This window comes from Dendropsophus ebraccatus, chromosome 6, assembly GCF_027789765.1.
Source record: "Dendropsophus ebraccatus isolate aDenEbr1 chromosome 6, aDenEbr1.pat, whole genome shotgun sequence".
NCBI classification, from domain to species: domain Eukaryota; kingdom Metazoa; phylum Chordata; class Amphibia; order Anura; family Hylidae; genus Dendropsophus; species Dendropsophus ebraccatus.
Genome location: NC_091459.1, coordinates 123,757,798 through 123,783,503, shown reverse-complemented (window position 1 = coordinate 123,783,503; position 25,706 = coordinate 123,757,798). Strand labels below are relative to the sequence as shown.

The 25,706-nt window shown below is 44.8% G+C and overlaps 1 long non-coding RNA gene and 7 other non-coding genes across 8 annotated transcripts; all 8 read left to right on the top strand.

Annotated features, from left to right (window-relative positions):
• The first annotated feature begins 79 nt into the window (after positions 1-79).
• LOC138795057 (uncharacterized) lies at positions 80-25,511 on the top strand. The gene is made up of 4 exons (XR_011363564.1): positions 80-234; positions 24,492-24,612; positions 24,797-24,851; positions 25,426-25,511. It is a non-coding gene; the product is annotated as an uncharacterized lncRNA (long non-coding RNA).
• Positions 8,155-8,240, top strand: TRNAT-UGU (transfer RNA threonine (anticodon UGU)). The gene is given in 2 exon segments: positions 8,155-8,191; positions 8,205-8,240. It is a non-coding gene; the product is annotated as a tRNA-Thr (tRNA).
• Positions 9,604-9,689, top strand: TRNAR-UCU (transfer RNA arginine (anticodon UCU)). The gene is given in 2 exon segments: positions 9,604-9,640; positions 9,654-9,689. It is a non-coding gene; the product is annotated as a tRNA-Arg (tRNA).
• On the top strand, positions 11,289-11,374 carry TRNAR-UCU (transfer RNA arginine (anticodon UCU)). Its single transcript is given in 2 exon segments — positions 11,289-11,325; positions 11,339-11,374. It is a non-coding gene; the product is annotated as a tRNA-Arg (tRNA).
• TRNAE-UUC (transfer RNA glutamic acid (anticodon UUC)) lies at positions 12,642-12,727 on the top strand. The gene is given in 2 exon segments: positions 12,642-12,678; positions 12,692-12,727. It is a non-coding gene; the product is annotated as a tRNA-Glu (tRNA).
• TRNAR-UCU (transfer RNA arginine (anticodon UCU)) lies at positions 13,008-13,093 on the top strand. The gene is given in 2 exon segments: positions 13,008-13,044; positions 13,058-13,093. It is a non-coding gene; the product is annotated as a tRNA-Arg (tRNA).
• TRNAR-UCU (transfer RNA arginine (anticodon UCU)) lies at positions 22,001-22,086 on the top strand. The gene is given in 2 exon segments: positions 22,001-22,037; positions 22,051-22,086. It is a non-coding gene; the product is annotated as a tRNA-Arg (tRNA).
• On the top strand, positions 22,367-22,452 carry TRNAR-UCU (transfer RNA arginine (anticodon UCU)). Its single transcript is given in 2 exon segments — positions 22,367-22,403; positions 22,417-22,452. It is a non-coding gene; the product is annotated as a tRNA-Arg (tRNA).
• Positions 25,512-25,706: the final 195 nt, after the last annotated feature.

Sequence of the window (25,706 nt, the reverse complement as noted above, 5' to 3'; positions counted from 1 at the left end):
ATTAATATTATTATGTTAATTGTAGTAACAAATTACAAAAGAAAAATATGTTTTCCACACTATTTGTCCCATTAGGTAGAAAGCGTGGCCTCCTCCCCACTTAGCACAGAGATCACTGTAGTGCTGGGTGAGTGGGCTGAACATCTGAAGACACAGGAGACAGAACAGGACCTGCATAGAGAGAAAAAAGGATGAAGGACCTGATCACATGACCGAAAGGTCCTCAACCTTACAGTAAGTGCTGAGCTGTAAGTGCTATGTGTCAGTCAGTCAGGCAGTGTCAGGCTAGGTTCAGACTATGTAACTGTGCGGCTGTATTTGCGGCTGTAATTGTGCGGCGGTATTTTTGGTGGTTCATGCGTATGCTGGAAAGTATACAATATACGGCTGCACAGTGCACACTATGTATGAATCTACGGCCCTATCGTAAACGGACCCGTAAAAAATGAACAAGACCATTGTTTGCGGTTGGAAATGCGGCCGTGGATTGACAGGCGGTCCGTACGGAGTACTTCAAAAATAGCCGGCAATGATGCCGAATGCCGATGCCTCTAATAGTTAATATATTAAATTAATAAAACACATTTTCTTAGTAATAAAGTCCCTTTCGTTGTTCAATAATTTAATTCTAACGAATCCATCATTTTGCAATTAAATATACTGTTAAAATAAATAGATATATAAATAAATGTATATTTATCTATATATGTATTTTTTGACAGTATATTGAATTGCACAATGATGGATTCGTTAGAATTAAATTATTGAACAACGAAAGGGACTTTATTACTAAGAAAATGTGTTTTATTAATTAAATATTAATTAGTACAGGAAGCTCCATAAGCCGTTAATTCATATTGCCGGCAATAGAGCATTCTGTACTAATCATCACTTTACTTTAATTAAAACATCAAATGTTTCTTCTAATTATGTTATCACAATAGCATTATTAGAAGAAACATTTAGAATTATATGTGCGCTCAGCTGATTGGCTGATCGGCTCAGCGCACATATAATTAGCGGGTCCGCAGCACAGTGACTTCATTGTGCTGCGGACCAGCGAAGAGGACACATCGGGGTGAGTATAGAGCTCTCCCCACCCCCTCCCCAGCACTGCACCCCTCCCAGCAAGGAAGGGGGGTCACTTAACCCCTTCCTTGCTGGGATGGGTGCAGTCTGACATCAGTCTGGCCCCCAAGGGGTTAAGGGGGATGCAATACATCCTCCCTTAACCCCTTGGGGGCCAGACTGTAAGCAGCGATCTGTAAAGATGCTGCATACTGTAAGGAGCACAACACCGCTCACAATGATGGGTGTTGTGCTCCTGTTTGTGTGTTTTTTGTGTGTTTCTCCCTTTTTGTTTTTCAGATATCGGTATCCTGGGGATTACGTCGGATTACGTGGACTACGTCGATGACCAGCGGTTGTTTGTTGTTTTTTTTTTAATAAAATGGTCAATGAGGGGTGTGGGGGTGTTTTTATTTGAATAAAATTTTTTTTTAACTTGTGTCTTGTCTTTATTTCTTTACTTTATAGACTTAGTAGTGGAAGCCGTCTTATAGACGGAATCCATTACTAAGTTGGGGCCTAGTGTTAGCCGGTATAAAATGGCTAACACTAACCCCCCATTATTACCCCAGTACCCAATGCCACCAGGGGTACTGGGAAGAGCCGGGTGCCAGTGGTCCCGGAGCGTCAAAATTGGCGCTCCTGGACCGGGCGGCAGCAGGCTGGTAAGATTTAGGCTGGGGAGGGCCTAAACCAATGGCTCTTCCCACCCTGGTGTTACCAGGCTGCTGTCGTTTGGTTTTTAACCCGGCTGGTTATAAAAATAGGGGGGACCCTATGCGGGTTTTTTTTTTAATAAATAAATAATAAAAAAAAAATGCATAGGGTCCCCCCTATTTTTATAAGCAGCCGGGTTAAAAACCAAACGACAGCAGCCTGGTAACACCAGGGTGGGAAGAGCCATTGGTTTAGGCCCTCCCCAGCCTAAATCTTACCAGCCTGCTGCCGCCCGGTCCAGGAGCGCCAATTTTGACGCTCCGGGACCACTGGCACCCGGCTCTTCCCAGTACCCCTGGTGGCATTGGGTACTGGGGTAATAATAGGGGGTTAGTGTTAGCCATTTTATACCGGCTAACACTAGGCCCCAACTTAGTAATGGATTCCGTCTATTAGACAGCTTCCACTACTAAGTCTATAAAGTAAAGAAATAAAGACAAGACACAAGTTAAAAAAAATTTTTATTCAAATAAAAACACCCCCACACCCTTCATTGACCATTTTATATAAAAAAAAACAACAAACAACCGCTGGTCATCGACGTAGTCCACGGAATCCGACGTAATCCACAGGATACCGATATCTGAAAAACAAAAAGGGAGAAACACACAAACAGGAGCACAACACCCATCATTGTGAGCGGTGTTGTGCTCCTTACAGTATGCAGCATCTTTACAGATCGCTGCTTACAGTCTGGCCCCCAAGGGGTTAAGGGAGGATGTATTGCATCCCCCTTAACCCCTTGGGGGCCAGACTGATGTCAGACTGCACCCATCCCAGCAAGGAAGGGGTTAAGTGACCCCCCTTCCTTGCTGGGAGGGGTGCAGTGCTGGGGAGGGGGTGGGGAGAGCTCTATACTCACCCCGATGTTGTCTCTTCGCTGGTCCGCAGCACAATGAAGTCACTGTACTGCGGACCGGCTCATTATATGTGCGCTGAGCCGATCAGCCAATCAGCTGAGCACACATATAATTCTAAATGTTTCTTCTAATAATGCTATTGTGATAACATAATTAGAAGAAACATTTGATGTTTTAATTAAAGTAAAGTGATGATTAGTACAGAAAGCTCTATTGTCGGCAATATGAATTAACGGCTTATGGAGCTTCCTGTACTAATTAATATTTAATTAATAAAACACATTTTCGTTGAAATAAAATCAGTTTCGTTGTTCAATAATTTAATTCTAACGAATCCATCATTGTGCAATTAAATATACTGTCAAAAAATAATTATATATATAAATATACATTTATTTATATATATATATTTATTTTAACAGTATATTTAATTGCAAAATGATGGATTCGTTAGAATTAAATTATTGAAAAACGAAAGGGACTTTATTACAAAGAAAATGTGTTTTATTAATTCAATATATTAACCATGAGAGGCGTCGGCATCGGCATATTGCAGAGGATCGCAAACCCCGGTAATAGCGATTCATGTAAACTGTGTTTTCTGCTTTCCCAGATGCATCCAGAGGTGTTTGCATCACTTTCTTAAGATTTTATTTGTTATTTTTAGTTGAACCAGATTTCCAAGTAAATGACCGTATGTTTTCAGCCGCATGTCTATTTTTTCCCACGGCCGTAGTTTCATCCGCACATTTACAGCCGCATAAAAAATACAGCCGCACAGTTACATAGTCTGAACCTAGCCTCAGTCAGTCAGGGCCCTATTACACGGGGTGATTATCGTGCAAAAAAATCGCTATATCGTTCAAATTTAAATGATAATCGTTCTGTGTTATTGCAGGCAACGATTGAAAAATCGTTCATGTGTAATTGATTTATATCTGAAACTAAAATCTTATTTGATCATTCGCTGTAATTCCGCTGTAAGTTCCGCATTTGTAGCAAGAAGACCTGGCCCGCCCCCTGCTGTGACGACATTGTCACAAAATGGCGCCCAGGAGAAGACGACAGAGTCGACTGTAATTGGGTATGTATGCTTTATTTAAATTCTGGCGGGGGGGGGGATGGGGACAGGGCCACACCTTGCTGGGAGGGGTGCAGTGCTGGGGAGGGGGTGGGGAGAGCTCTATACTCACCCCGATGTGTCCTCTTCGCTGGTCCGCAGCACAATGAAGTCACTGTGCTGCGGACCCGCTAATTATATGTGCGCTCAGCTAATTAGCCAATCAGCTGAGCGCATTATTTTTTTGTACTTTGCTATGGCAGATGTAAATTTTGCCTAAAATGTGGTGGGAAAACAGAAAAAAATTATATGTGTGGTGAAATTGAAAAAAAAAAATGTTTTTTTCTTTTTATTTGGGGGGGGGGGGAGGTTTTTACTCCGTTCGCCCTAGGGTAAAACTGACTTGTTATATATGTTCCTTAAGTTGTTACGATTACAACGATATGTAACATGTATAACTTTTATTTGATTTGATGGCCTGTAAAAAATTAAAACCTTTTAAAGAAAATATACGTTCCTTAAAATCGCTCCATTCCCAGGCTTATAGCGCTTTTATCCTTTTGTCTATGGGGCTGTATGAGGTGTCATTTTTGCGCCATGATGTGATCTTTCTATTGGTACCTTGATTGCACATATACGACTTTTTGATCGTTTTTTATTACAATTATTCTGGATTTGATGCGACCAAAAATGCACAGTTTTGCACTTTGGGATTTTTTTGCGCTGACGCCGTTAACCATGTGAGTTCAGGAATGTGATTAATTAATAGTTCGGACGATTATGCACGCTGCGATAGCAAACATGTTTATTTATTTATTTATTTTTATTTATAAAATGGGGAAAGGGGGGTGATTCAGACTTTTATTAGGGAAGGGGATTTTGTGTTATTAAAAATACATTTTTCTTTTACTTTACACATATACTAGAATCCCCCCTGGGGGACTTCTAGTATATGCACTCTAATCTCTCATAGAGATCCATGCAGTATAGTTATACTGCATGAATCCATGAGATCGGTGTTCTATTGCTTTTGGCTGCTGCAGCCAAAAGCAATAGAATGCCGAGCCGGGATCAGCGTCATTACGGCGCAGACCCCGGCCCAGGATGGATGCGGGGATCGCCGCCCGACCCCCCCTCTGAACTCCCATAGCGGCACGAGGACGTTCAGTAACGTCCTGGTGCCGCTATGGGTTAAATAAGTTAAAAAAGAAAATCGTCACAGTTTTCCTTTAATAGTAAGAACTTCAGCACTCCCTTAAATATGTAAAAGTATTAAATTTTTTTGTAGGTGCCACAGTTCTATCTATCTATCTACCTACCTAATATCTATCTTCTATATCTATCAGCTGACAAGACTTATTTCAGCCTGGTTCTAGAAATGTAATTGACTAAAACATAATTATAAAACTACGTCCCATGTAATGCAGTGTATTACCTTTATAAAGAAGAGTCTCCTGTAGATCCAGCATGATTCCTCCAGAACACGTATACAGCAGGGTATATAGAAAAGACTACAGCTTCTTCCTCCACATTCCAGCACAGTCAGCAGCTTGTTTAGGTAAACAGACTCCATCCAGACAACAATGGCTGCAAAGAACAATGATATCTCCAGGGAGACAGCAAACACCAGGAGCTCACACTATACAAAGTCCCCCACTGTCATAGCTGACCTGGATCAGTGTGCTACTATATATCATCTATGAATCTATTTGTCTGTCAAACTAGAAATTATTGAGCCCCTTAGAAGACTTTTGATTGGGCCCCCCACCCCGGCATATTGTGATCTCTAAAAGAACTCTTACTCACATTTAATAAAATTTTCTGTGCATGAAAACACCATGTACTAAAATAAAATATTCACACAGCTACCAAATGAAACTACTATATAATGAGCAAAAGTTATCACTAGGGATGAGCGAACTGAACCGTTGTGAACCAGTTTAGTTACAAACTTTGGGAAAAGTTTGGTTCGGGACCGAACCGAACTTTGAAAAAGTTCATTACGAATCTGGTAGAAATAACAACGGAAATGCAAAATTGTACTTTTGTCTCAGAATAGACCAGGATACAAGGGATTATTACTCCTAGAATCACTTGTATCCTGGTTTTCTGTGAATATCAAGATGTGTGACATCACCCCTGTTAGGGTGAGACCTTAAATTAGTCTCCTCAGATATACCTGGGTGCTGCCTAATCAAAAATGTAATGTGACAGCTGTCTGTGAGTATTAACCAAGACACATGAACGCAACTTTAGTGTTCAAGCTTATCTAATTTATTAAGGAAAAATCAGTTCATATCTTTTCAACCAGGTTCAAAAATAGAAGAATCCTGTTTAGCCGCAACAACAAAAAGTAAAAAAAAAAAAAAAGTCCCATCACTGTCGTTGAAACAAAAAAAGTCCAAAAAAATTCCCATCACTGTCCCAGAAACAAAAAAGGTCCAAAAAAAGTCCAAGCACTGTCCCAGAAACAAAAAAGGTCCAAAAAAAAGTCCCATCAGCTGTCTCATCGTCTGTCCCATCACTGCACAGTTGTGTAGACAAATGTTGGCGACTCATTGGGTATCTTGGTGTCCAAGACCGTGCACCCCAGTGCTGATGTCTGGTCCTTCAATAATGGGCAAGGGCAGTACATGTCTGTTTCTGCTCATTGGGTCAACATTCGCCCAGGAGACCTCCAGAAAGTTAGCCCATTCTTTCTACTGTCACTTCCCCAGTTCTGCACAAGTTCTGCCTCCACCAGCTTGCAATCATCCGCCGCTTTGACTGCTGTCCAACCTGCCCAGGTGTCTTACCAACAATGTCAGGCCCGGCGCTCTCAGGCTGTCCTCCATTTTGTGAGCCTGGGTGAATGAAGCCACAGTGGGCTGGAGCTCCTCCAGACCATCAGGGAGGAGAAGAAGGTATATGAATGGCTGACCCAAGGTCAACTAACAGTGGGAAGTGTTATAGCCCACAAAGGGAGGAACATTGTCTCAGCAGTGCAGCAGGGAGGGCTGTGTCATACACTTTGTATGGCACATGTAATAAACCTCATAGTGCACAGGTTTCTTCGAACATGTTGTGCCAATTGTTGATCCTTTTTGAGGACACGACTCAGGCATCAAGGAAATCATCCCACTCGTCCGTATTCTGGAAAGTGTGGTAACCAACATCATCAGCGAGGAATCCCAGGCCACCACTCCAAGGCTGACCATCCTCCTCCATGAATAGTCTTTTCGCAATCATACTGGCTTGGGTGCAATAAGGTACTGCCTCTTCCTCAAATAGTCTGTTTCCAATTATATTGGCCTGGGTGCAATCAATTGGTGCCGCATCCTCCAATAGTCTCTTTTCAACCATACTGGGCTGTTTGCAATCAAGTGCTACTGCCTCCTCCCCCTCCTCCTCACTTGGTCCAAAACAGTACTATGCTGCTGCTGGTTCCACTGTCAAATGTCTGTTTTCCACCCTACTGGGTCCAAGGAACTTTGTGTCCTATGTCCCGTGTAATCACTTACACCTTGGCTAATTTTTTTTCACTATTTTTGCACTTTGATTGTTTCCACTTTTTTCATTGTAATAACAACTGCAACTAAACGATACTATACCCTATCAGACTCCCCCTATAGTAGCTGCAACTATTCAGCCGTTATAGCAAGTTTAGTTTTAGGTTCGGTTCGCACGAATCCGAACTTCACGAAAGTTCACCGGATTGAACCGAACTGAACTTTTCAAAAGTTTGCTCATCCCTAGATATCATCATACATATTACACATCAAAAATGCAATATGTGAACTGAGCCTATATCTGTAAAAAAGACCAATCATTGGAACAGACAGAAAGAGAACAGCACAGCTTAGACTTACATTAGAGTCTGTCTGGGTAACGGAGAAAACACATTTAGAGCACACTTCTTTCATCTGCATTCTGCATCTCTACACCTTCCTGCCCGTCATAATCACTGTTTCTATTTAATAAACTCGTAGTTATCCAGTTTACTGCATTGAAGTTTTTAGTGGGACGGCAGCCAGAAGTATAGTGAGTGAAAGGACAATGGAGCCTGCTGTGTGCGTGGCTCTGGACTACTAGAAAAGGGATTAAAAGGTTGAGGGTTTGAGTCCCACCAGAGTCGTCTTTTCTATGATGCCTGACGTCAAGATCTTGACTTCGCCTTTAGGTGGTCTTTGGAGAATGCAAAAGAAAAAACAAAATTAGAACGAGCCAGGCTTGGTAATCAAGGTTTCACAAGCCTGCTTTTGGGTTGAAACCTACCTACGGAAACATTTTGTATTATATGTGACATTAAAGGCAATTTGCCAGCTCTATATCGTGCTGACAGTTCAAGTGTGTGACGAACACATTCCCCAGCTCAGATTTCACCAGAGTCAAGCCTTGCATTATCCAGAAAGCAAGGAGTGGTACTGGTTCCACCTGGGCCAAAAACTGAGCACATGTGCCTCAGCTTGTGGCTCTGTGGTGCAATGGATAGTGCATTGGACTTGTAGAAAACTGTAGTGATTCAAAGGTTGTGGGTTCGAGTCCCACCAGAGTCATCTTTTCTATCACGCCTGACGTCAAGACCTTGACTTCGCCTTTAGGTGGTCTTTGAAGAATGCAAAAGAAAAACCAAAACTAGACCAAGCCTGGCTTGGTAATCAAGGTTTCACAAGCCTGCTTTTGAGTTGAAACCTACCTAAGGAAACGTTTTGTATTATATGTGACATTAAAGGCAATTTGCCAGCTCTATATCGTGCTGAAAGTTCAAGTGTGTGACGAACACATTCCCCAGCTCAGATTTTCTCTGGTGCCTTTTAAAATATTGCCCCGGGAAGGAATTTTCCTTTTTGGCCATTCAGCATTGGACTTTTAGAATCAGTACGTGATTCAAAGGTCTTGGGTTCAAGTCCCACCACCAGAGTCGTCTTTTGTATCACGTGTGACATTAAAGACAATCTGTCAACTGTAAATCATGCTCAAGTGTCAAGGAGGTGTTGCCAAACCTCAGCCTGCATGACTCCTCCCTACCCCACCAGTTTCCAGCCTTGACTGATTGATGTACAGGGCTCAGGGCTGGAAGGCGAGCCCTGTACATCAGTCAGGCAGCGGTGGGGAGTTCGACGGTGTGCTTCTGCGGCTCGGCAATGGCTCCTTGACACTAGAATCCTCATTTAGGAGATCTTTGAAAGATGGCAAAGAGAAACAAAACTAGACAGAACCAGGCTACAGAGTTAATGTTTTAGAGCCCTGGTCTTCAGTTAAAACCTGCCTGGGGCTAAACTGTATGAGTGGACTAGTAGGATCATCCGGTTTTCTTGACTTTTACGAAGACTTTTATTGTATCCAATTTAAAAAAAAAAAGTCTTCAATCAACCATCAACATCGCAAAAACATGGAGTGAGAAAAAAATGTAAAGCTGTGCTTTTCTCTGGTGCCTTGGAAGATTTTCCCCTATAGAAGAATTATCTTTCAGCATTCCATGAGAAAAGGCTAGCCCCAGTTACCTGTGAGCTGGTGGGGTGAAATGGGTGGCCACACAAGCGTAGGGCTCTGTGGCGCAATGGATAGCGAATTGGACTTCTAGGGCAAGGAAGGCATTCAAAGGTTGGGGGTTCGAGTTCCACCAGAGTCAAGTTTTGTCTTGTTACATCTTTGTCTACGGCCTTAGGTGGTGTAGAAAAATGCCAATTTCTAGGTATATCGACAAGCCCTTATGCAGTTGATTATAAAATGCCATAAATCTCTTTCTTCTACCACATATGCAGCTTTTTGGTCCCCTCTTTGCCTTCTAGGAGAAGGCAGCCATTCCGAGCTTGTGGCTTCGAGTATCACCAGAGTCAAGCCTTGCATTATCTAGAAAGCAAGGAGTGGTACTGGTTCCACCTGGGCTAAAAACTGAGCACATGCACCCAAGCTCGTGGCTCTGTGGCGCAATGGATACCGCATTGGACTTCTAGAAAAGTGTAGTGATTCAAAGGTTGTGGGTTCGAGTCCCACCAGAGTCGTCTTTTCTATCACACCTGACGTCAAGACCTTGACTTCGCCTTTAGGTGGTCTTTGAAGAATGCAAAAGAAAAACCAAAACTAGACCGAGCCAGGCTTGGTAATCAAGTTTTCACAAGCCTGCTTTTGAAATGAAACCTACCTACGGAAACATTTTGTATTATATGTGAAATTAAAGGCAATTTGCCAGCTCTATATCGTGCTGACAGTTCAAGTGTGTGATGAACACATTCCCCAGCTCAGATTTTCTCTGGTGCCTTTTAAAATATTGCCCTGGGAAGGAATTTTCCCTTTTGGTAATTCAGCATTGGACTTTTAGAATCAGGACATGATTCAAAGGTCTTGGGTTCGAGTCCCACCACCAGAGTCGTCTTTTGTATCACGTGTGACATTAAAGACAATCTGTCAACTGTAAATAATGCTCAAGTGTCAAGGAGGTGTTGCCAAGCCTGAGCCTGCATGACTCCTCCCTACCCTACCGGTTTCCAGCCTTGATTGATTGATGTACAGGGCTCAGTGCTAGACCGAGCCCTGTACATCAGTCAGGCATAGGTGGGGAGTTGGGCGGTGTGCTTCTGCGGCTCGCCAATGGCTCCTTGACACTAGAATCCTCATTTAGGAGATCTTTGAAAGATGGCAAAGAGAATCAAAACTAGACAGAACCAGGCTACAGAGTTAATGTTTTAGAGCCCTGGTCTTCAGTTAAAACCTGCCTGGGGCTAAACTGTATGAGTGGACTAGTAGCATCATCCGGTTTTCTTGATTTTTACGAAGACTTTTATTGTATCCAATTAAAAAAAAAATAGTCTTCAATCAACCATCAACATCGCAAAAACATGGAGTGAGAGAAAAATGTAAAGCTGTGCTTTTCTCTGGTGCCTTCGAAAAATTTCCCCTATAGAAGAATTATCTTTCAGCATTCCATGAGAAAAGGCTAGCCCCAGTTACCTGTGAGCTGGTGGGGGGAAATGGGTGGCCACGCAAGGTTAAGGCTCTGTGGTGCAATGCATAGCGCATTGGACTTTTAGGGCAAGGAAGGCATTCAAAGGTTGTGGGTTCGAGTCCCACCAGAGTCGACCTTTGTCTTGTTACATCTTTGTCTACGGCCTTAGGTGGTGTAGAAAAATGCCAATTTCTAGGTATATCGACAATCCCTTATGCAGTTGATTATAAAATGCCATAAATCTCTTTCTTCTACCACATATGCAGCTTTTTGGTCCCCTCTTTGCCTTCTAGGAGAAGGCAGCCATTCCGAGCTTGTGGCTTCGAGTATCACCAGAGTCAAGCTTTGCATTATCTAGAAAGCAAGGAGTGGTACTGGTTCCACCTGGGCTAAAAACTGAGCATATGTGCTAGCCTTTTCTCATGGAATGCTGAAAGATAATTCTTCTATAGGGGAAATTTTTCGAAGGCACCAGAGAAAAGCACAGCTTTACATTTTTCTCTCACTCCATGTTTTTGCGATGTTGATGGTTGATTGAAGACTTTTTTTTTTTTAATTGGATACAATAAAAGTCTTCGTAAAAATCAAGAAAACCGGATGATGCTACTAGTCCACTCATACAGTTTAGCCCCAGGCAGGTTTTAACTCTGTGGGCAATGGCTCTGTGGTGCAATGGATAGCGCATTGGACTTCTAGAAAAGTGTAGTGATTCAAAGGTTGTGGGTTCGAGTCCCACCAGAGTTGTCTTTTCTATCACGCCTCATGTCAAGACCTTGACCTCGCCTTTAGGGCTCGTTCCCACTGAGGAAAGGTAGCGGAATTCCGCGACGGAATTGTCCGCCGCGGAATGCCGTTAGCCTCCCGCTCATAATGGGAGTCTATGGGAGGCGCGCGCTCCTGCCCTGTCCGCGCTGAAGAATGAACATGTTCATTCTTCAGCGCGGACAGGGCAGGAGCGCGCGCCTCCCATAGACTCCCATTATGAGCGGGAGGCTAACGGCATTCCGCGGCGGACAATTCCGTCGCGGAATTCCGCTACCTTTCCTCAGTGGGAACGAGCCCTTAGGTGGTCTTTGAAGAATGCAAAAGAAAAACCAAAACTAGATCGGGCCAAGCTTGGTAATCAAGGTTTCACAAGCCTGCTTTTGAGTTGAAGCCTACCTACGGAAACATTTTGTATTATATGTGACATTAAAGGCAATTTGCCAGCTCTATATCGTGCTGAAAGTTCAAGTGTGTGATGAACACATTCCCCAGCTCAGATTTTTTTCTGTTGCCTTTTAAAATATTGCCCTGGGAAGGAATTTTCCCTTTTGGCCATTCAGCATTGGAATTTTAGAATCAAGACGTGATTCAAAGGTCTTGGGTTCGAGTCCCACCACCAGAGTCGTCTTTTGTATCACGTGTGACATTAAAGACAATCTGTCAACTGTAAATCATGCTCAAGTGTCAAGGAGGTGTTGCCAAGCCTGAGCCTGCATGACTCCTCCCTACCCCACCGGTTTCCAGCCTTGACTGATTGATGTACAGGGCTCAGTGCTGGAAGCCGAGCCCTGTACATCAGTCAGGCAGAGGTGGGGAGTTGGGCGGTGTGCTTCTGCGGCTCGCCAATGGCTCCTTGACACTAGAATCCTCATTTAGGAGATCTTTGAAAGATGGCAAAGAGAAACAAAACTAGACAGAACCAGGCTACAGAGTTAATGTTTTAGAGCCCTGGTCTTCAGTTAAAACCTGCCTGTGGCTAAACTATATGATTGGCTAGTAGCATCATCCGGTTTTCTTGACTTTTACGAAGACTTTTATTGTATCCAATTAAAAAAAAAAAAGTCTTCAATCAACCATCAACATTGTAAAAACATGGAGTGAGAGAAAAATGTAAAGCTTTGCTTTTCTCTGGTGCCTTCGAAAAATTTCCCCTATAGAAGAATTATCTTTCAGCATTCCATGAGAAAAGGCTAGCCCCAGTTACCTGTGAGCTGGTGGGGGGAAATGGGTGGCCATGCAAGGTTAAGGCTCTGTGGTGCAATGGATAGCGCATTGGACTTTCAGGGCAAGGAAGGCATTCAAAGCTTGTGGGTTCGAGTCCCACCAGAGTCGACCTTGGTCTTGTTACATCTTTGTCTACGGCCTTAGGTGGTGTAGAAAAATGCCAATTTCTAGGTATATCGACAATCCCTTATGCAGTTGATTATAAAATGCCATAAATCTCTTTCTTCTACCACATATGCAGCTTTTTGGTCCCCTCTTTGCCTTCTAGGAGAAGGCAGCCATTCCGAGCTTGTGGTATCACCAGAGTCAAGCCTTGCATTATCTAGAAAGCAAGGAGTGGTACTGGTTCCACCTGGGCTAAAAACTGAGCACATGCACCTAAGCTCGTGGCTCTGTGGCGCAATGGATAGCGCATTGGACTTCTAGAAAAGTGTAGTGATTCAAATGTTGTGGGTTCGAGTCCCACCAGAGTCGTCTTTTCTATCACGCCTGACGTCAAGACCTTGACTTCGCCTTTAGGTGGTCTTTGAAGAATGCAAAAGAAAAACCAAAACTAGACCGAGCCAGGCTTGGTAATCAAGGTTTCACAAGCCTGCTTTTGAGTTGAAACCTACCTACGGAAACATTTTGTATTATATGTGACATTAAAGGCAATTTGCCAGCTCTATATCGTGCTGAAAGTGTGTGATGAACACATTCCCCAGCTCAGATTTTCTCTGGTGCCTTTTAAAATATTGCCCTGGGAAGGAATTTTCCCTTTTGGTAATTCAGCATTGGACTTTTAGAAACAGGACGTGATTCAAAGGTCTTGGGTTCATTTAAGTGGAGAGGCGGAGTATGAGGCGGAGCTAGGACACGCCTCGCCGAAGCTCACCTCGGGGATCCGGGCCATCTGTTGACCGGCGGCGTGCTGCCTATGGAGCCCGGGAGTAGGCGCTGACTGTGGGCTGGAGGTGATGTGCGGTCCGGGGACGCCGCTCTGCCGCCGGGTGCTGACATTCGAGTGCTGAGTCGCGCGAGATGTGGGGCCTGCGGGAGTTGTGAGCTGCTGTTGCGAGGAGAGCATAGTGTTCCGAACCAATGATTCAACAGCTGGGGAAAGCATCATAAAAGGCTGGCGAAAGAAACATGCGGTGCGCCACATGATCCAGAGTCCCGGTGAGAGCGGGTCTGGGCAGGAGCCTCTTGTGGTTGTACGCCGGCCTGATTTTGAAGCACCCTTGTGGTAAGCTGGGGCTGGGAGGTAGCTCCAGGTCGCTCTCCCTGGTGGATTTTGCCGGGAGTTGGAGGGGTCAGGTGGCAAGGCCTCTCATATGGAACTTGCTCTGTAACACCGGTGGACGCTGTAGCTGTATTGGGACCCGGTGGCAGCGGGTCTCTTTCTTTTCCTCAGCTGTTATTTATTGGACAAGGTGACTGGTTTACCCCCTCCTTTGTACTCCTGCCTCTTTGGGGGTTGTGGCAGTGCCCCCATATTAAATCCGGTTGCCCGGTATTGGAGGGGGGATCCCTGCGGTAGTGCGCTCTGTGGGCCCTATATGATTGTGGCAGGGAGTGGGGAATTGTAATAATCCCCGTGACACTGTGAGAGAGTGTCAGCGGCGTGACTATCCTGTACCCTGCCCGGGCTCTAGGGTGGCCCTCAGCACTCTTCCTTATAGCGGAGAAGGATATACTACATGGACAGCGGCTGAAAGGGGAGATAGCATGTCTATGTATGTATTCGCTGTGTAAAGTGTATTCATTATTTCACAGACACTCTCTGTTCTGGAGAAGGACAAGCTGAACTGGACTCTTTTGGGCCCATCCTTCGTTGCCACCTTCATCTGGTGGGTTTTTACTAACTGTACTAACTGCACGGAGGAATATTGAGAAGTCCGTGCTCTTCTAAGCTGCTAACATCCGCGCTGTTCACCACCTATTTTGCCGGAGGGATGGTAACTATAGCAAAGACTGTCTTTCCATCTACAGCCTGTCACTTCCCTGCTGCTTGTTGCTGTTAACATCACTAACTTTGCTCTCTGAAACCTTCCATGATTCAGCATCACTAATTCTCACCCATTGGAGGCCCTCTGGTCAGCAGGGGTCCATCATCCAGTCTGTCACTAGATGTTATTGGGAAGACCAGATTCTGCCCCATGATATATGAATTATTGTTTTATTTTCCTGGACTGTTTCTGCTGTATGGTCGCCCAGTAGCTCGTACATTTATCTGTGACCAAGTGCTCTCCCTGAATTCCCAGGATTGGGCTGGTTTGGTGCTGTGTTTTTGGTGTTAAGAGTCAGAGGTGTTTCGCCAAACAGGATGGCCTCAAAAAAGGCGAATAAAAACTCCAGTCCTAAGCAGGACAACAGGAAAAGCCTTGGTAAAATTGACAAAATATTTAACTCTCCAACGATGGACAGAAGCAAGGAGTTGAGCAAAAGTAGGGGGGAGTGCACCACCGAGAGGGCGGGGGGAGGTGTTGGAGGAGGTGAAAACCCACCCTCTTGGTTGGTGGATGTTCTTGCTGCTATAGACAAATGTAACAATTCTATTACCGCAGTGGCAGATCAAGTTGGTGCTATTGGAACTGATATAAGTTTGCTTAGACAGGATCTAAATAACATAAGAGAGAGGTTTAGTGGAGCGGAGGACAGAATTACTCTCCTTGAGGACAGTATGGCCAAAATCCAGGGGGAGGTGCAGGGCCTGGTGAGGGATAATGAGATGTTACGCAGAAAAGTGGTCGATCTTGAAGACCGATCGAGGAGAAATAATGTTAGAGTAGTTGGTCTGCCCGAAGGGGAGGAAGGTAGGGGTGCGGTGGAGTTCATGTCAGATTGGTTGGGCTCTGTGGTAGGGCCAATAGGAGGTACGGTGAAATATGGGATTGAACGGGCGCACAGGGTTCCTGCAAAACCCCCCCCACCTGGAAGCCTCCCACGTACGTTTCTCCTTAAATTTCTCTCCTTTCAAGACAAGGAAAGGGTGTTCAAGAAAGTCAGAGAGATCGGGGAGGTTAAGTACAACGGTAGTAGAGTATATTTTTTCCCCGACTATGCTCAAGAAACTCAAAAGAAGAGAGCAGAGTTTGTCCAAGTAAAAAAGAGACTGCAGCTAAAGAATATTAGGTACTCCCTTATGTTCCCTGCCAGGCTCAGAGTACAGTATGAGGACAGGGCTTGGTTTTTCTCCTCCCCCGCCGAGGTCAACGCATGGCTAGAGCAAAGGTGCATATGATAGTCTATAGCTGTTAGAGGTAGATAGGTTTATTACTCAGGTATTGAGACCCGAGGTATTTCACGGGTCGCCGGGGTAAGGAGGGGGGGTTGGTTGTGTATGCATTTTTGTCTATAATTGGTTATGGGCTATTCTTAGTTGGTGGGGGGTAGGAAGGGGGGTACAGGGGGCGGGGGGAGGCGGATGGGTTGCGGGAGGTCGGGGGAGGTGGATGGGTTGTGGGGGGGGGGGGGAGGTGGATGGGTTGTGGGGGGGGGGGGAAGGGGGGGTCCCGTACAGGAAACTTCCTTTTTTTTTTTTTTTCTTTCCTTTGCTCCTCTCCCCTCTCTCCCTCTCCCCTCTCCCCTTGTTCTGCCCTTTTTACTTAGCAGAGAGATATGCTTCGTATTCTGACCTGGAATATTAGGGGGGTGGGGGAGAAATGCAAAAGGTTGGCCATTATGAACATCATAAAGAACTATCAGCCCTGCATAGTCTCTCTCTTAGAGACACACTTAGTGAGCGAAACAGTGGCCAGACTCCATAGACCTTGGTGGAGGTCCCAATTCCACGCGACCTTTTCCAATTACTCCAGAGGGGTGTCAGTATTGGTCCATAATAAGATCAAATGGAGATTGCTGGATCAATTCTTGGATAAGGAGGGGAGGTTAGTGTGTTTACGCTGCTTGGTTGAAGGACTAGAGTGTGTGTTGGCTTTTATTTATATTCCCCCCCCTTTCAGGCCAGAGGTCCTTGAACTTGTTTTTTCTTTCAGCAGTAAATTTAATGGTTGTCCGCTTCTGATAGCTGGAGACTTGAACGCGGTTGTATGTGAGCAAGCTGATCGATTGCGGATCTCTCCCCCTGCTCGTGGGGTCGGTCGGTCCCCCCTCCCTACTCTTTTTCGGGAGCTGGGCCTGATCGACCTTTGGAGGGAAAGAAATCCGGGGGCTAGGGGGTTCTCCTGCTGGAATAAGTCTAGTAATACGCAATCCAGAATAGATATGGCCTTGGTTAACTCTGAAATGATTAGATGGATTCACAATATAGAATATCTGCCTCGCTGTCTATCAGACCATGGCCCGTTGTTGGTGGATCTCGATACACAGGGATGCAGACCTAGGCGCACATTTAAGTTGAATGCACAATGGTTGGACTTAATAGAAGATTCACCTTTATTAAATGAAGAATTAGAGGAAATCTGGAGGGTTAATATGGGCACTGCATCGTTAAATATAGTTTGGGATGCTTTTAAGTCAGTGATTAGAGGGAAGTATTTTGGCATTATTCAGGGAAAAAAAGCACAGTTTGGAAAGAAAGAGATGGAGTTAAAAGATAACTTAAAGTTACTTGATGAGAAATTTAGAGGTGATCCGACACCGGTTGCACAACAAGAGTTAGCCAAGGGTCAGGAAGAACTGGATAGATATCTGATGGAGAAGGCCAGGGCACAATTGGGATTTATAGCGAGGAAAAACTACCTTGAGTCAGGCACCCCTAATAAGGGTCTTATGAGTCTTATTAAAAACCAGAAGGGGGGAAGGGATGTCCATGCTCTTCGAATGCCTGAGGGTTCGATCATTAATGCTCCGGGGAAGATCATGGAAGCCTTTAGAGTTTTTTTATAAAAGACATCAAAAGGTCTTGCTCCCAGCGCTCCTGCAAGTCCTGCAGGGCTCGGTCTCGGGGGGTATGCTCCCCACTTCTATGGGAGAAGCAGAAATTATTTTGATATTAAAGGAAGGTAAAGATCCCCTCGAGAGGGAGTCCTACAGGCCGATATCATTATTAAACGCCGATGTTAAGCTTTTTGCGGGAGTGCTGGCCAGTAGACTGAGTAAGATAGTGGGTGGTTTGATTGGGGAGGACCAGACGGGTTTTATCCCTGGGCGTCAGATAAAATCCAACCTCAGGAGATTATATGAGAACATGCAGCTGTCGGGGGAGGGGCCCCACTCCATCCTGTCATTGGACGCGGTTAAGGCCTTTGACAGGGTGGAGTGGGGGTACCTTTGGACAGTAATGGATCGGTTTGGCCTGGGGAGGGAGTACGTGGAGTTGGTGAAGCTCCTGTATCGGGACGCTAGGGCAGCCGTCACAGTGAATAGTCTCCACTCCACCGTCTTTCGGTTGGGTCGTGGGACCAGGCAGGGTTGTCCCCTTTCCCCCTTGCTCTTCGCCCTTGGAATAGAACCGGTAGCATGTCTTATTAGACGGGACCAGGATATAGTGGGTTTTGGGGCGAGGGGCGAGGGGGACAGGGTGTCTTTGTACGCGGACGACATGCTCTTGTTTCTCCGGGACCCCGTTATTGCTGTTCCCAAGGTCATTGATCTGATTCAGAGGGTGGGACAGTACTCGGGTTTAGCAATAAACTGGATGAAGTCTGTGTTGATGCCGGTGGGTACAGAAGAGGAGCAGTCTTTTCCACAGCTTCAAGTCCTGGGGAGGGGCGACTCGTTTAGATATCTTGGGGTATTAGTCACCCAGAGTATTGCGGCCTTTTGTGATCTTAACCTTGCTCCTCTGATTAGTGAGATGGAGGGAAAGGTAAGAGTCTGGAATAGTCTGCCCCTTTCCAGGGCGGACAGGTTGGTTCTGTTTAAGGCAGTTTGTCTCCCCAAGTTTCTATATATTTTTGGGGCTGCTCCGGTCTGGGTAGGCCAAAAGGTTTTTAAAAGGGTCAAGAATATATGGAATTTTTTAATCTGGGGGCGCAAACGTGTTCGCATTAAATTGGCGCTTTTGACTGTCCCTAAAGATAAAGGGGGGCTTGGCCTTCCTTCGATGGAAACATATTTTTTGGCCTCTCAGGCCTTTTGGCTCCTGGATTGGAAAAATAATCCTTTTTTTTCTCGGCTTGGGGAGAGAGCAATAGATGGTCAATTAGACATTTTCCAGATGTTGGATTCAGGTATTCTTAGGGGTAGGACAAGAGAGGAATGGCCTATGGTGGATGCCCTTGTTAAAACGTGGAGTGAGATCTCTAGATGTTTAGATCTGAAAGGTTTTTTGAGCTTTTCTCCTCTGTGGGACCATTGTAGTTTGGGGGAGGTGGGGAAAGTTGGGGCATTATATGACACTCTGGGTCAAGAGTTAAAACTGATCTCAGATGTGGTGTTAATGGGTAAAATAAAACCATGGAGCCAAATACAGAATGAGTATGGCCTGAGTGACTCCCGCTGGTTTGATTATTTGCGTTTATCTAGTGCTTTGAGGACTGATTTTAGTAAAATGGAGTATAAATTGAAAGCTAATTTAACACTAGATAAATTGAGAGGATTAGGTAAGAGATCTAAAGGTGTCTCGATACTGTATAGATGTTTTCTTTCAGAACGGGACATGGAATTTGGGAGTCGGAGGGCATGGGAAAAAGAGGTGGGGGAGGTGGTGAATTGGGCGGTTGTTTACCGTAACATCAGGAGAGTAGCACCATCAGCTAACCATCAGTTGATCCAGTTCTTTATTGTACATAGATTGTATTATACCCCGCGTTTATGTTTAAAATCAAAAAAAGGTCTGATGATTTATGTCCGCGTTGTAGTGAAGTGGGTGACTTTGGTCACATGTTATAGTCGTGTGTGGAACTCAAGCCTTATTGGTCAGGGGTGTTACAGAGGATTAACAATGATATGGGGTTGTCTTTAGAGGAAGACTTTTGTTTGTTTATCTTGGGTGATATGTCAAGGCTACCCAGTAGAATTTCCGGTGCTCAAAGAAAACGTTTATTAAAAATGATATTCTGTGCGAAGCTATTGATCATGAGAAAATGGATCTCTTCCCAACCTCCGTGTTTAGAGGCATGGGAACAATGTTTGAGATGGTATCAGGGCTAGGGGGGCGAGGGGGGGGGTAGTATATGTTGAATGAATAGTGTTTGGGTTTTTTTTGGTTTTTTTTCCTGTGCGTGGCTAGGTTGGGGGGGGGGTGGAAGGTGGGAGGCGGGGATGGAGGGAGGGTGGTTCGGGAAGGGGAATTTGTGACACTCTGTATTTTTGGATCTCTCTTATGAAAAGACTGTCGTTTTTTATGTAGATTTGTGATTTACTTGTTTGTCCTCATGAAAAAAAAAAAAAGTCTTGGGTTCGAGTCCCACCACCAGAGTCGTCTTTTGTATCACGTGTGACATTAAAGACAATCTGTCAACTGTAAATCATGCTCAAGTGTCAAGGAGGTGTTGCCAAGCCTCAGCCTGCATGACTCCTCCCTACCCCACCGGTTTCCAGCCTTGACTGATTTATGTACAGGGCTCAGTGCTGGAAGCCGAGCCCTGTACATCAGTCAGGCAGAGGTGGGGAGTTGGGCGGTGTGCTTCTGAGGCACGCCAATGGCTCCTTGACACTAGAATCCTCATTTAGGAGATCTTTGAAAGATGGCAAAGAGAAAAAAAAACTAGACAGAACCAGGCTACAGAGTTAATGTTTTAGAGCCCTGGTCTTCAGTTAAAACCTGCCTGGGGCTAAACTGTATGAGTGGACTAGTAGCATCATCTGGTTTTCTTGACTTTTACGAAGACTTTTATTGTATCCAATTAACAAAAAAAAAGGCTTCAATCAACCATGAACATCGCAAAAACATGGAGTGAGAGAAAAATGTAAAGCTGTGCTTTTCTCTGGTGCCTTCGAAAAATTTCCCCTATAGAAGAATTATCTTTCAGCATTCCATGAGAAAAGGCTAGCCCCAGTTACCTGTGAGCTAGTGGGGGGAAATGGGTGGCCATGCAAGCTTAAGGCTCTGTGGTGCAATGGATAGCGCATTGGACTTTTAGGGCAAGGAAGGCATTCAAAGGTTGTGGGTTCGAGTCCCACCAGAGTCGACCTTTATCTTGTTACATCTTTGTCTACGGCCTTAGGTGGTGTAGAAAAATGCCAATTTCTAGGTATATCGACAAGCCCTTATGCAGTTGATTATAAAATGCCATGAATCTCTTTCTTTTACCACATATGCAGCTTTTTGGTCCCCTCTTTGCCTTCTAGGAGAAGGCAGCCATTCCGAGCTTGTGGCTTCGAGTATCACCAGAGTCAAGCCTTGCATTATCTAGAAAGCAAGGAGTGGTACTGGTTCCACCTGGGCTAACAACTGAGCACATGCACCCAAGATCATGGCTCTGTGGTGCGATGGATAGCGCAGTGGATTTCTAGAAAAGTGTAGTGATTCAAAGGTTGTGGGTTCGAGTCCCACCAGAGTCGTCTTTTCTATCACGCCTGATGTCAAGACCTTGACTTCGCCTTTAGGTTGTCTTTGAAGAATGCAAAAGAAAAACCAAAACTAGACCGAGCCAGGCTGGGTAATCAAGGTTTCACAAGCCTGCCTTTGAGTTGAAGCCTACCTACGGAAACATTTTGTATTATATGTGACATTAAAGGCAATTTGCCAGCTCTATATCGTGCTGAAAGTTCAAGTGTGTGATGAACACATTCCCCAGCTCAGATTTTCTCTGCTGCCTTTTAAAATATTGCCCTGGGAAGGAATTTTCCCTTTTGGTAATTCAGCATTGGACTTTTAGAAACAGGACGTGATTCAAAGGTCTTGGGTTCGAGTCCCACCACTAGAGTCGTCTTTTGTATCACGTGTGTCATTAAAGACAATCTGTCAACTGTAAATCATGCTCAAGTGTCAAGGAGGTGTTGCCAAGCTTCAGCCTGCATGACTCCTCCCTACCCTACCTGTTTCCAGCCTTGACTGTTTGATGTACAGTGCTCAGTGCTGGAAGGCAAGCCCTGTACATCAGTCAGGCATAGGTAGGGAGTTGGGCGGTGTGCTTCTGAGGCTCGCCAATGGCTCCTTGACACTAGAATCCTCATTTAGGAGATCTTTGAAAGATGGCAAAGAGAAACAAAACTAGACAGAACCAGGCTACAGAGTTAATGTTTTAGAGCCCTGGTCTTCAGTTAAAACCTGTCTGGGGCTAAACTGTATGAGTGGACTAGTAGCATCATCCGGTTTTCTTGACTTTTACGAAGACTTTTATTGTATCCAATTTAAAAAAAAAAAGTCTTCAATCAACCATCAACATCGCAAAAACATGGAGTGAGAGAAAAATGTAAAGCTGTGCTTTTCTCTGGTGCCTTCGAAAATTTTCCCCTATAGAAGAATTATCTTTCAGCATTCCATGAGAAAAGCCTAGCCCCAGTTACGTGTGAGCTGGTGGGGGGAAATGGGTGGCCACGCAAGCGTAAGGCTCTGTGGCGCAATGGATAGCGCATTGGACTTCTAGGACAAGGAAGGCATTCAAAGGTTGTGGGTTCGAGTCCCACCAGAGTCGACCTTTGTCTTGTTACATCTTTGTCTACGGCCTTAGGTGGTGTAGAAAAATGCCAATTTCTAGGTATATCGACAAGCCCTTATGCAGTTGATTATAAAATGCCATAAATCTCTTTCTTCTACCACATATGCAGCTTTTTGGTCTCCTCTTTGCCTTCCAGGAGAAGGCAGCCATTCCGAGCTTGTGGTATCACCAGAGTCAAGCCTTGCATTATCTAGAAAGCAAGGAGTGGTACTGGTTCCACCTGGGCTAAAAACTGAGCACATGCGCCTAAGCTCGTGGCTCTGTGGCGCAATGGATAGCGCATTGGACTTCTAGAAAAGTGTAGTGATTCAAAGGTTGTGGGTTCGAGTCCCACCAGAGTCGTCTTTTCTATCACGCCTGACGTCAAGACCTTGACTTCGCCTTTAGGTGGTCTTTGAAGAATGCAAAAGAAAAACCAAAACTAGACCGAGCCAGGCTTGGTAATCAAGGTTTCACAAGCCTGCTTTTGAGTTGAAACCTACCTACGGAAACATTTTGTATTATATGTGACATTAAAGGCAATTTGCCAGCTCTATATCGTGCTGAAAGTGTGTGATGAACACATTCCCCAGCTCAGATTTTCTCTGGTGCCTTTTAAAATATTGCCCTGGGAAGGAATTTTCCCTTTTGGTAATTCAGCATTGGACTTTTAGAATCAGGACGTGATTCAAAGGTCTTGGGTTCGAGTCCCACCACCAGAGTCGTCTTTTGTATCACGTGTGACATTAAAGACAATCTAAAAATAAAAGAAGGTTCCAACAGCACCTCGGAGTTACTCCAAATTTGATCGCAGGTAGAAGAATAGGATGCACGCAGGAGGGCTCACAATCCTTGGTGTGAGCACTAAACTGTAGTAGGATAGGATACCCACAGCATCCGATGCAAAATAAAGTGTGTTTATTCACACATCAGGGTACAGAAGTGCAACGTTTCGGCCAATCCGGCCTTTGTCAAGCATACAAATAGCGTGTTAACAGGAGATATATATATGTGCAAATCATAAAAGAATCCACCCATGGGGAAGTACACGGGAGGGAGGGGGGAGGAGGGGGTGAAGACAAGAGAAAAGGGTAAAAGGAAAAACCTGGGATGGCACAGTTTATCTGAATGATGTACAATCATCACAATAATAGCAATCAACAACTGGTGTATAATCCGATCAGTGTGTGATCATAGGCGATTAGTATCATGATAGTCAAAGGCTGAAAATAAAGACATAACATATCTCGTTCATATCTCATACATTACCAGGTCTTGGATGTAGCCGGCATGACAGGAGACTCTGCACGGAGAAGCGCTGACAGTTTCCGGACGCCAGAGTCAGCTGATCTGTACTGCCGCGCGCGTGCATGGCCACGTGACTGGCAAAGTGACGTGGACCAATGACAATGTAGGAGGGAGGAGCTGTGTCCCGGTTGTCAAGGTGCTGAGGAAACATAAACATCAGGCTGTCAAAGCTGCCCGGCGCTCATGTCAGGAAGGCAGCGGGGGCACCGTGTGTCAGGCTGAAAAGTGACTCCCAATGAGGAAGAGATAGGTAGGAGAGCATATCATATAAAGAAAAAGGAGACAAGGAAAAGGGGAGAAAAGGGGGAAGGTGGGGGGAACAGGAGAAGAGGAAGGGGAGGAAGGGGAGGAGAAGACGGGGGGCGGAAAGGAGGGGGGGGGGGGAGCAAAAAAAAAATTTTTGGCTATACAAGGGAAGATGAGCAGCGCAAATATACAAAAGGAAGGAAGAAGAGCCGAGAATGCATGATGAAGGGAAAAACAGATGAAACTATGGTCCCTAATGTATCCAGCACATCAAATGCTGTCACGAAGGTAACAGTCCAACACAGTCATAGTCTGACTATCAAAGATTCCATCGGATCTCCATATTGAGGCCTTTTGGGTGTAAAGTGTCCAGATCATAAATCCATTTAGTCTCTTTTAGTTTCAGGAGTCTTTGTCTGTCCCCACCTCTCCTGAGGGGGGGAACATGATCAATGATCCTATACCGCAACTGGCTAATGCTGTGATTTGCCTCTTTGAAATGTTTAGGAATAGGGAGATCAATCATGTTTGTCCGGATCGTACTCTTGTGCTTGCTGATGCGTGTTTTAGCACTCATGGTTGTTTCACCCACATAAGCTAGTCCACATGGGCATGTGATGAGATATATAACAAAATCAAAGTTTCATGTGTATCTATGTTTAATGGGTATAACTCCAGTTTGTGGATGGGTAAAGTGATCCCCCTTGACTAAATTGTTGCAAGCAGCACACCCCAAACAAGGAAAATTGCCCCTTTTAGAGGTCGCTAGATATGTTTGTGTGCTAGTGGGTGTTAAGGGAACCTCTGTTTTAACAAGAATGTCCCTAAAGTTTCTGTTTCTCTTGTAGGAAAGAAGAGGCGGCCGTGTGAATTCATTGATGAGCGGACATCCCCTCTGAAGGATACCCCAATGTTTCTTAAGAACTTTGCCTATCCTATTGCTGTGGGTGCCGTAGGTTGATACAAAAGGTATCCGTTTGTTTGGCTCCCTGATGCGGGCTCTGAACGTCTCTGTATGAGTGGTGTCAGCAATACGTAATCTGTGTTGGTTCATTACAGAGGGAGGATATCCCCTCTGTAAGAATTTGTCACACATTCTATCCAATCTGTCATCAACTAACTCCGGGTCACTCACAATTCTTTTTACCCGTAGGAGCTGGCTCCAGGGAAGGGATTTAACCATATTCCTCGGATGATTGCTGTCAAAGGTAAGTAAATTGTTCCTGTCCGTCTGTTTAGTGTAGAGGTCCGAGCCCAGTCTGTCGCCAATTTTGTATATGAGAGTATCCCAAAAAATTTTTTTTGCTTTCTCCCCCCCCCTCCTTTCCGCCCCCCGTCTTCTCCTCCCCTTCCTCCCCTTCCTCTTCTCCTGTTCCCCCCACCTTCCCCCTTTTCTCCCCTTTTCCTTGTCTCCTTTTTCTTTCCCTCTTCCCCCCCTTCCCCCCCCCCCCCCCCCAGTGTCCACAACCTCCTTTTGACAGAATATGTCTTTTAATCCACCGGACCTTAGACCAGATTTTCTTGTACATATACATATTTTGCTTTTGCTCTGGACTAACAGTATTGTGTTTCTGTGGCCTTCTGTTACATCTTCTCTGTATAGTCTGATATTCATATGGACACTTATTGTACAGGTGTTTATTTCCTTTTTATTATTTCTTCTTTATGGGTGGGGGATAGCACAGCAGTTTCTTCAGATAGTGTGTTCTAACCTATGGGGATCTTCTGACATACATGCCGAGTGATATACTAACTATATTTTGTCTTCCACCTTTTTTTCAGCCACTTAGACTGGTCTTGTACTTAGCCGGACATGAGAGAGACATCGGTTGCTATGCCACGCACATGGGACATCCGGAGTTGACGGCTGGGACTCCCTTTCCTCTTCCATTTCTTTTTCCCTTCTATGCACTTTTTGCCATCTGCTTTTTCTAATAAATTGTTGAGCATCACACTTTGAGTCTATCATGTGTTTATTCTATTATCCCTGTAGTGGGATATGGTGACCTAGTACCCTTGCCATGAGTGACCATCATATCATTATTTCCTCTAGATTCACCCCC